Source organism: Sciurus vulgaris, assembly GCF_902686455.1.
Source record: "Sciurus vulgaris genome assembly, chromosome: 11".
NCBI classification, from domain to species: domain Eukaryota; kingdom Metazoa; phylum Chordata; class Mammalia; order Rodentia; family Sciuridae; genus Sciurus; species Sciurus vulgaris.
The window spans coordinates 22,283,492-22,295,288 of NC_136472.1; the positions used below are offsets into that span (position 1 = coordinate 22,283,492).

Sequence of the window (11,797 nt, forward strand, 5' to 3'; positions counted from 1 at the left end):
AAACTCTCAGAACCAAACATTTAAACTTTTGGGGAACACCTCATATGTGAACCATAACAATATGCTTTTGAAAAAGAGCAAAAGAATAATTCATTTCACTAGGTTGTTTTAAAGAAAAAACAGGATAATTGCACCATCTCTAACAGAGAAAGCGCGCTGATGTTGGAGCATACTGAGTCTGGAGTTAGAACATGCGGTCCATATTTTGACTGAACTGTTGACTAGCTATGCAACCTTGGCTAAGTTTCCTAAACTCTGTTGGAGTTACCGTCTTCATCTGAAAGATAAAGCTAATCATAACATTATTCTAGTGCTTGGAATGAGGTAGGTGGCCAAAAATGTAGGCGACTATTAATAAGAATCTTTAAGGTAAAAGAAGGAGGAAGAGAAACCAATTAAACATGGAAGGATAATTTGAAAACAGAAAAGACACGAGGTAAACTTTCACGAATGAAGTATGCATCTATAAATTCTATATTTAGCAGTTTTCTAAAAGTCAAATTCTTAGATGACAAACAAATGAATAATAAATAGACAAGTTCCTGGGGTCCTAGAAACCAACTAGGAAGTCAACTAATCATGAACTATTGTAGAGACATGCTTGCAGGTTTGGGGAGGAGGCCGGGCACATGGGCAGGAGGACACACCCACCTGTTGGCATGCAAAGCCTCCTCCCATGCACTTACACACGCAGGGCCCTGGCTGCTCTTGTGCTGAAACCCCAGCAACCTCGCACTTGAGGTGGCAAGTGTGGAGGGGACTTTTCAGCTGGCAGCGGTGGTGGCTACCAGCCCTTCCCCGCCTCCCCCCCCCCCCCCCCCCCCCCCCCCCCCCCCCCCGCCATGGGGCTGCCCAGGGAGCAGGATGCCCAGGCCAGCGGTGGAGGATGCGTCCAGAGCCCCTGAGCTGCCAGAGGCGGCACACCACTGGATGAATGATTCACAGCCCAAGCTGCTGAGGCCAGCAGCAGGCGGTTCTGGGATCTGGCCCAGGCAGCATGCCCACATTCCACCTCCAATTAACGCCAAAGGCGGAGCTGGTGTTGGCATTGGCACCAAGGCGTCTACAAGGCAAAGAGAGGCAAGCAAGGAAGCAAGCAAGAAGGCAAGAAAGGAAGCACCCCTAAAGAAAAATAAAGAAGTTGTTCATTCCCAGTCCACCTCTGATTCTTTCCCATGGTCTCTTTGCTGTAGGTGGCAACAAACTATAAAGCATATGTTGCTTTTTTGTAGGTGCCCAAGCTTTCAAGAAAAGCTCATACATAGGTAGAGGAGAAATCAGAACAAGTGACAGAATTCAACCTTTTGGGTCTTACCAAGAACCAGGAGCTGAGGAAAATATTTTCTGCTGTATTCCTAATCATGAAAGTGATCACAGTGCTGGAAAGTCTACTCATTGTGGAGACCATGATTACAAGTCAGAGTCTGAGGTCACCTATGTACTTTATTCTTACCTTCCTGTTCCTTCTGGATGTCACCTATTCTTCTGTCATTGCCCCAAGTTGATCGTGGACTCCCTCTCTGAGAGCACTGCCATCTCCCTGGAGGGCTGCATGACCCAGCTCTTCCCAGAGCATTTCTTTGGAGGTGTGGGGATCATCCTGCTCACCGTGATGGCCTGTGACCGGTATGTGGCCATCTGCAAGCCCCTGCACAACAGCATCATCATGAGTACTGAGTGTGCTGCCTGATGGTGGGAGGAGCCTGGGTGGGCGGATCCATGCACACAACAATACAGCTTCTCTTCATGTATAGAATACCCTTCTGTGGCCCCAATGTCATCGATCACTTTATGTGTGATGACAATTGCCTGCGTGGACACTCGGACTCTGGGTCTCTTAGTCATTCTCAACAGTGGGGCGATGTGCATGGCCATCTTCCTCACCCTAGTTGCCTCCTACGTAGCCATCCTCTGCTCCCTGAAGTCTTACAGCTCTGTTGGGAGGCACAAAGCCCTCTCCACCTGTGGCTCCCACCTCTCGGCGGTCATGTTGTTCTTCATGCCATGTATTTTCTTGTATGTGAGGCCTGTGGCTATTTACCCCATAGACGAGGCAATGGCCATGTCTGATTCAATCATCACCCCCATGCTGAATCCCTTGATCTACACACAATGGAACACAGAGGTGAAAACTGCCATGAAGAAACTTTGGACGAAGCAGGGGACTTCACTTGGCAGCTAACTGTCATGCTAAGAACCGCACATTTCCCAGAAGAACTAGTGGTTCTTTCAGAAATGGGTGAGAATTAAGCTGTCCATTCTCCCCAGGGAACTTTGAAATTTAAAAAAGTTTAAAAATCTGTGTTGTAACTTATGATGTGAGCAACATGGAGTTTGTGATGCCTTCTTGCTTGATGTCCTGCTTTGTTCCCCATCACCTTAGAATCTCCTCCCACTGCCCTGGAATTCTCTGATCCATCTTGCTACTGCCTCTACCTCTCCAAGCACATCGTGAGCCCTCTCCTCTCTCAAATAGCTGTGCAACCCTTTCCTGTCCTTAAGGTTTTGCTTCTCTGGCTGAAAATGAACCCTCATCTTCCTCCAAGTGTCATTTCTCTCTGATTTCTGTCCTCAGTTAAGAAATTAAACCTTATCTTCCTTGAGAAGCTTAACCCCATGGTTCAGTTGAAGAAGCCTTCCCTCCTGCCCTGCTTCTCTAACCCAACACCTTCACTGCATCAGTAACTCTGATCAAGAGTAAAAATACCTCGTATGACCATGGTCGACTTTCACTATTTCCTATCCATCTGCCCCCCTGCTCCAGGGCTGGATATCCATGAGAGATGAACTTTGCATTTGTTTATTCTTGGTCCCCTATTAGTTTTTTTGGTTGTTGTTTGTTTGTTTTTGTTTGTTTGTTTGTGTGTGTGTGTGTGTGTGTGTGTGAGAGAGTGTTTCACAAGGGAATGAACCCAGAGATGCTAAACCAATGAGCCACAGCTCCAGCCTTTTTTATTATTGTGTTGTTTTTGAGACAGGTCCTCACTAAGTTGTTTAGAGCCTCACTAAGTTGTCGAGGCTCACTTTGAACTTGCAACCCTCCTGTCTCACCCTCCTGATCCACTGGCATTACAGGCATCTACCACCACGTCTGACCTGACTAGATTTTTAATAGCTACTTGATAAATGCTTATAAAAGACAAGAACCATTTAAAAACTAACAAAATGCATATAGTTAGGAGGAAAAGAAGACAGTCTTAAATAACTATAAAGTAAACAGAGAAACCAATAGAGCAAGTTTATGGAGGTGGAAGTCTATCAATTTGGAAGCTACTTCATATTGAGTAAGTCTGAGAAGAATTCTATTAGCAGGTTCAACTGATTTTTTATTCTATTGAGAGTTCATCAATCCAAGCCATTAAAGTTTGATACCAGGATTACCTAGTCAGGAAAACTTCCAAATATAAAATAAGAAATGTAAAACTAAAGCTAATGTCAAGCTCTTTATTCTATTGATCTTTATACAGTCATTAATCCTATCAGATTATACAAATACAAATGTAAGAACTTTAAGATCCTTTATAATATTCACATTATTATAATAATATAAAACCATCTTATGGTTTTCATAAATTCAAAATAATCATATTTTTGTGGATTTTTTCATTGCTGTTAAAAAAATGGAAAAAATAAATAAACATGAAGTTGTACAATACTCTGAAGTATTCAAGAAGATATTCCAAAGTGAACTCTACAATTGAAAGTTAAGAGAAAAATAGATGCTCAATACAAAACCTTTTCAGAACATGGAAAGACATTGCTCAACTCTTCTATAGCACACCATATCCTGAAAGAATGTTTTAACTTTGGATCACTTTAGAGCAGTCACAATAGCCTGCATTTCTTCTGGGGTTTCAAGAAGGGCTGAACACAGATGTACTGACAATACCTTGCCTGCATTTGAGATCCCTCTTCTCTCTGTTCTCTAAATGGATCCTTATATTCAACTCACTGATCTTATATAGTTCCTTGACAATGTCCCAGTCGTTCCTGTGTCAGAGTCAGAGCTTTCTCTCTCTGGAATTTTTATCCCACTAATCTTCACGTGGCCATCTCCTTTTCATCATTTTTGTCAGTCGCTGGTGCTCATCATTCCTATTAAACTTATTCACTTCAAATAGGTAGGATTTGCTGTGTGAAAACCCAAATTCCTTTTCTCCTATGGTTAAAGTGAGAAAATCTTTTGATATCATAGTGAAGCCTGGAGGCCAGGGTAGTCTTAGGAGGCAAGGTGCTGTTCTCATTCTGTAGCCCTGTTCTGCTTATTCAGGTACTAACCTTCTACCTTCTAAGGCAATGGTCTCCTCTGACTCACAGGTGGAGTAAGGGGATGGAGACTGATTCTTGCAGTGTGCCCCAAAATAGCGTGATCAACTGCCACCCTCTTGGGCCTACATCGCCCCTCTGTCACCCAGCTCTTTGAAGTGACCGGTGCTGAAATTACTTCAAAATTATCCTTCCTATTATCTGTTGACACTGTAGTAATGATTCTTCCTAATTCTTTCCTAAATTCTGAGGGTTATTTATTAATTAATTTATTTTGAAAAGAATCCTGAAACCGAAATGTAGAGCTAGGGAACTAAAAATGGCCCTTTCACCATAAAAATCACCAAATGACTTTACTGGAGCTGCCTTGGGTATTTTATGAGATCACCTTGACTTCTTCCTCTAACCCAGTAGGAAACTGATCTTCAAACATCATTTTCCTCCACCCACACCTCTGCTTTCCTCTTCATCTCTAAAATTTGTCCTTGTTCAATTTGCTTAGAAATTTCCTGTTTTCAGATAAGTTTAAGTTTACAAAAATTTTTCTCTAAAAGGTATCTTTACAGTGAATGCAAAGAAATGGATTATTGCATTAAAATAATGTACTGCCCCTTTCTAAATGAAAATGAATTTTCTCAAGATCCACTGTTGATATAAACAAGTCATTCATGAACCAACAACTCTCATGTTTTAATATGTAAAATTTTAAAGTCTGACTAGATATAGTGCATGTGAAATTACAAGTGTGTCCAGATCACACTGCCTATTTCCATACCAGAGGAGCTTATGTAGGTATGAATTTGCAAAACTAGGAAAAGGATTTAAACCCTTGGTCAATGTGTAAAGTGGGAAAATGGTTTGTGAAAATAGCTTTGGAAAACCCTTGTGGAGATGTGCCTGCTGCTCACGTCAAATTGCTGTGTGTGAGTGTGTGTGTGTGTGTGTGTACCTGCATGTCTGCTCTGAGAGCATAGAAGCTTCCCCACTAACGGTTCTAGAAGACTGAGATCAGAAACACCTAGGTAGAATGAGTCACCGGCCGATTTAGGAAAAAAATTATAATAATCAGGTGAGGGTTGCTGGTGACATCAACCTACACTGTTTTTATATTGATAGGCTTTCTCAGGATAAGATATTCATGGTCTGCCAAAGGGAGTCATAAGAGTGTTTTGGGTACCAGCCCCAAAGGGTCACAACATTTTAAAGACCTAAGGAGGCATCACCAGGAATCACAAGGAGTAGACATTTTCCTTCCACATCAAAAAAACTATAATAGAAATGCCAAGGCAGGTATCTTGAAAAGACGTGGGGAAAAAGTCCCAAAAAGGAAGGGAAAAAAGAGAATTTTAACATCTGTCAGGTCCATAAACAAGTGAGCCAGGTTAGTAAGAAACCAAGATAAGCAAGAGTTTTCTCCTTCCTTAATAATTCTCTCTCCTTTGTTCACTCAGACTTCACCATCAAGTTTTCCTTTGTAATGCTTTTGTGCCTCAGTGGAAGGAAATTTTGACAGTTGGAAAATAACACTTCTTGGACATTTTAGTTTATTTTTAAAAATTTTGTGTATGTTTTTAATTGACAATAATTTCATGGCATTACATTGTACAAGGTGATATCTCAACATGTAATGATCAGAACATTGTAACTGGTATATCTATCACTAACATTTATTATTCCTTTGTTCTGCAGTCATTCAAAATCTTCCTTATTTGTGATTCAGAAATAGACAATTGTTGTCAACCATAGTTACCTTGCTGTGCTATAGGGGAGGGTGGATAGAGAGAGGGTAGTTCATGGATACATGGGTTCATTTGGATGGTTTTAAATTTCTAATAGAGGACTTGTTCAAAATCCATGGGAATTGGGGCTGTGCTATCTAACAACAGAAAATTCGTGAAACTTTCTGAATTTTCATTCAGACATTGATAACATATTTTCTCATACTATATTATTTGATGCATCCGAGAGAGGCAAGTAATAAAGTTTAATTTTATGATGTCCTGCTTATGTAAGATGCAGTTAAATTTAAATATATCCCTTGTAGGACTAGAGTCAAATGTTTAAAAACAGAATTGGAAGACTAAAATTATAAAAAACTGAATATTCTTCTAGGAAGGGTATAAACAAAGTTGCCACTTGCCAGTATGGAACTGAGAACTTTCACAGATATACTTCTTGGCATGTCAAAGTATCCTCTGTCACCAATTGCCTGTGTCAGAGTGATTGCAAGTCTTTGTGGAACACAATGACATTTTATGTTCAGTTGACAGAAATGCCCATTTATATACAAAGCACATCATGCTCTTTGTTCATGAGCCTAAATCACTTAGAGTGGTGCATCTGGGTGCCACCGTGGTTGCACTCCTATGCTCAGGTATAGAAAGAGCATGATCATATTTGATTGTGAGTTTATAAGGGGGGTGGGGGGTGAGTGTGCATGATACACACAGATTAGATATTTTAAAATGAAAATACTTCAAAATGAGAAGTGCTTAAAACACATTTATACAATGCTAAAAGACCAAAGGTGAGAAACATTAGACTGGACCATTACTTCCAGGTTATCTAAAGTTAAAATTTTAAGAAACTATTAAGAGAGAAAAATAAGCATTTCTTTCCTCATTTCTGGAATCTAAATAAGCACAACAGCTGAGAAGCTAAGCTACTAAGGGCAGTGATACAGAGATATCCTGAAACTATCACTTCCTGTATATTTTCATATGGTCAAATGTGAATGTCAAAAAAGCTCTTCCTACCTGGGGAAAAATCGACACTTTCCTTTCACCTTCTCTCTCTTCTTACACTGATCTTTCTCCCTCCTCTGCATCTTCCAGCTGCCAAACCCTCTCAGGACCTCCTCCCTCTCTCTTGTGAAGAGCAATGTGAAAGATGCCCCCACTCCCACCCCAAGAGACAGGCTGGCTGACTCTGCCAAACTCATCCAAATAATGGGTTCCTCCTCCCTCTGTATTCACTGAACATTGAGAGACTTTGTAGGTAAGGCCTAGGTTTCCATTGGACTTTCATCATTTTATAGGTGTTTGAGCATGTATCACTCCATACTTCCTCAGTGAAACATGAAATTTCCAGAGTAGCATTTTGTAGAAGCATTCTCTCTAATCTTTAGCTTGACATGACAACAATTTTAGCTCTGTCCTGTTTCTTATGGATTACTCTTATGACCACTTTCAACGGGACTAGAATAAAATCTGGGAAAGGTATTAGTATACACAAATTTACATCACAATCATTTTGTGATTTGTCAGGTATAATATATATATATATATATATATATATATATATATATATATTACAGAGGATTGTATGAGATTATGATTTATGCACACACACATACACAGAGATCTTGTTTATCACTAATATTTTATCTTTCTATTACATGTAATAAAAACTAACCTGGTGAGAGAGTGTACATTAGAATTCTCATATCATTTATCAAGTAAAGTCATATTTTGCTACACCATAATTTTTTCATGGCATTTTTCACTTCTGCATTCCTCAGTGTATAGATCAAAGGATTCAGTAAAGGTGTCCCAATTGTATAAAATACAGCCACCATCTTATCTATTGGAGAAGTGGTTGGTGGACGAGTATATATAAATATGCATGGACTAAAAAATATGACAACAACAATAATGTGGGAGGTGCATGTGGAAAGGGCTTTTTGCCTTCCTTCTGCATTGCGGTTTCTCAGAGAATATAGGACATAAGTAAGATTGTGAAACTCACCATGCATGCAAATGACTCCACTGTTAGAAACAACTAGCAAATTTATTACATAAGTGTCCATGCAGGCAAGTTTCAACAAGGGCTGCAAATCACAGAAATAATGATCAATCGCATTGGGGCCACAGAAGGGCAATCTCAAAGCCAGGAAAATCTGTGCTGAGGAATGGATGCAAGTTCCCACCCAGGCCAGAGTCACCAACACACCACAGACTCGCTGCCTCATGATGGTTGTGTATCACAGGGGCTTACAAATGGCCACATAGTGATCAAAGGCCATGAGGATGAGCACAAATATCTCCATGCAGCCAAAGAAATGGGCTGCAAAAACTTGAGTCATGCACTCATTGTAGGAAATAGTCTTCTTCTGAGAAATGGCATCCATGATCAGTCTGGGGGCTATGGTTGTAGAGAAACAAGCATCAGCAAAGGACAGATAGAAAAGGAAAAAATACATGGGACTCCCAAGTGTCTGGCTTCTTTTAATGGTCCCCACAATAAGAAAGTTCCCCAGCAGAGTCATGAGGTAAAGAATCAAGACGATCCCAAATATTACCTTCTGTTTGCCAGCATCTTGTGTCAGCCCAAACAGAATGAATTCAGTCACACTGCCATTATACATCACCATGTCAGTGCCTGTGGGCAGCATGCAGTTGACAAATGTTTAGGTGCATAAAGGAGAAAGTAACAGACATCTTTAAAATATCAGTATGCTGATATATAAATTCTTTGATTCTACTATGTGTGTTCGTTTGTGGTGAGACAAAATTCCCTGGCATCTTTTAAGACTGTGATGTCCTCAACTCTTCTAGATTTCTCTGTTGACCCCAAAACTCACTGGGCTGGAGCAAATTATTATCATTATTTTTTTTTTGCATTTGGAAAATAATAGACAAATGTCCTTCAACTATATTGTTTCTTAACTAGATTGAGATCTGCAGAATTTGTTCTTTCCTTGGATGAGTGATTGTTTTGCAACTCAGCCTTCTTATATCAAAAATGGAATGCAAATACTTATTCTACTTTACTCTGGCCTTCAAAATTAAAAAAAAAGATTTCATATCACATATATAAACACATCTATGCATATATTTCTTGTATCATAATTTTAACTCTGCACTTTGCAATCTTTAAAACACTATTCCATAAAATTAAGAATTAATAATACTGGAGAATCCTACCCAATGAAACTCTTCTCAGTTAATTTCATTCATTTTTGTGTCCATTTTATCTTCCATCCCATTAGTATCTTGGATTCAATACATTCTCTAAAATCTATTTCCACAACCTCTTACCAATGCACCTTGGTTTAAGAAATCAGTTTACTGATGGTTATACTACTTTAAGAAAATGCATGATTAAATGTCTTGGATAATACAAGAGGGCATATTAGAAAGAAACTACTCTTTACTCTCTTGATTATACACTTATATTTATTTCATACATTGTTGGTGGGATTGCAATTTGGTGCAGTCACTCTGGAAAGCAGTATGGAGATTCCTTAGAAAACTTGAAATGGAATCACCATTTGAGTCAGCTATCCAACTCCTTGGTCTATGCTCAAAGGACTTAAAATCAACATACTACAGTGACACAGCCACACCAATATTTATAGCAGCTGAATTCATAATAGCCAGATTGTGGAACCAAAATAGATGCCCTCCAATAGACGAATGAATAAAGAAACTGTGGTATATAAACACAATTGAATATTTTTTTATACTTTTTAGTTGTACGTGGATACAACATCTTTATTTTATTTTTATGTGGTGCTGAGGATCGAACCCAGGGCCTCACACATGCTGGGTGAACACTCTACCACTGAGCCACAATCCCAGCCCCACAATTGAATATTATTCAACCATAAAGAAGAATAAAATTATGGCATTTGCAGGTAAATTGATGGAGTTGGAGAATATCATCTTATGTGAAATAAGTCAATCCCAAAAAACCAAAGGCCAATTGATTTCTCTGATAGGTGGATGATGATACATAACAGGCATGGGATGGGGTAAGGGAAGAATGGAGGAATGGTGAATTGTGTAGAGGGAAATGAAGGGTAGGGAGGGGGTGGGGGGAAAGAAAGATGGTAGAATGAGACAAACATCATTACTCTATGTACATGTATGATTACACAAACGTTGTGACTCTACTTCCTGTACAACCAGAGAAATGAACAGTTGTACCCCATTTGTGTACAATGAATAATAAATGAATAATTAAATGAAGCAAAAAATGTTTCATTAGAATATTGAGTTTTTCTATCTATAATTTTTAACCTGGTATGTTTTCTCATAGGTCTATAATCTGGGAAGTGCTTTGTGAAAATCTTGTAATGCCCCTCTTACACACATATACTGAATTCCCTCGAACATTATTTCCTAAAATCATTATTTTAAAAACATTTCCCTAATTCCAACATAAAATTTTACATTTTTACTATTTCAGGAGCTTGTTAATTATCTGACTACATGGCTTACTAATTATATTATTAAAATAATCACAGTGTCATTTTATACTATGACTTACATTTAGAATCATGCAAATAAATATTCCCTTTTAATACTTAACATAGCTTAATTACCTATTTTATAGTGTTATGATGTATAAATCTTTGAAAAAATTTTACTTTGACTTTTGTCTCCTGGAAAAATAATGATAATACTTTTCCAAGTGCAATATTATTGCACAAGTGCTAGAGATAATCATTGTGATTAATATGTATTGTAAACTCTACTTTCAACATTTTGTATCACTGTAATCACTCACTATACATTTGTTATAGGATAAATCATGTTATGATGAAATATTCAAAGTAAACTGAGGAATTTGAGAAGAAAAATTGAATATTGCTGGCAATGGTGGCGCACAACTCTAATTTCAGTGCATCAGGGGACTGAGGAGGATTGCCAAGGTCAAGGTCAGCCTGGGTAACTTAGTGTGACCCTAGCTCAAAATTAATACTAAAAAGGGCTGGAATGCAGCTCAATAATAGGGTACCACTGGGTTAATATTAATACTGAAGAAAAATTTCATTCCAAGTCATTTAAATCTATAGGCTCACTCTCCATTATTAAGTGTTTTTACTTTTTTATATCTACTTACAGAGACATTTACAAGTTTATTTGCATATATGCATATCTCTGTACCCTTATTTTATGTACAAATATGAAATGTGTTTCAATGTTGATTATTTTTCAGAAAACTTGAAAAGTATGCCAAAAGTATATTATTTTGTGACATTATCATCTTAATAGCCTAACAGAAATAAAATTATATTTCATTATAATCATATACTCTTCATCAATAAAATTTACATTTGTACACATGCATTTCCTTAAATTATTGCCCTTATGATATTCTTGAACTTTTTGTCAGATTACTATTAGAAATTTTAATATTTTACATGAGTGGATATTAAGCTAACAAAGAAAAAACTATATTTCTTAGTTATGAATTCTAAATTTGATTTGGTCTGTGTTCTATTATTTCTCTTTTTCTGTGATGTTTTCCACTTTATATAGTCCACTTTGCCAATTTTCCCATTTTAACATGATTCTTTGTTTCAAAATATTATAAAACTTGTATTTATTCTCCATTTTTCTAAAAAAGTTTTTTGTTTGAATTCCCAAATCAAAATTATCTAAAATTGCTGCGAGGAATAGGAAAAATGTTCACCTGTTCTTATCAACTTCTATGAGTACTAAATTAAATGTAGATTCATTTATCAATCATTTAAGCCACCATATGATTGATATTAGAAAAAGTAGATATCCTCTGTAACTAG

At 38.0% G+C, this 11,797-nt stretch overlaps 2 pseudogenes across 2 annotated transcripts; one reads left to right on the forward strand and one right to left on the reverse strand.

Moving 5' to 3' along the window:
• Nucleotides 1-864: 864 nt before the first annotated feature.
• Nucleotides 865-2,753, forward strand: LOC306639762 (olfactory receptor 4C6-like; annotated as a pseudogene). The gene is made up of 2 exons: nucleotides 865-1,104; nucleotides 1,266-2,753. The product of its transcript is annotated as an olfactory receptor 4C6-like (transcript).
• A 4,976-nt stretch (nucleotides 2,754-7,729) lies between these two features.
• Nucleotides 7,730-8,632, reverse strand: LOC306639175 (olfactory receptor 4C11-like; annotated as a pseudogene). Its single transcript has one exon. The product of its transcript is annotated as an olfactory receptor 4C11-like (transcript).
• Between the last annotated feature and the right edge of the window lie 3,165 nt (nucleotides 8,633-11,797).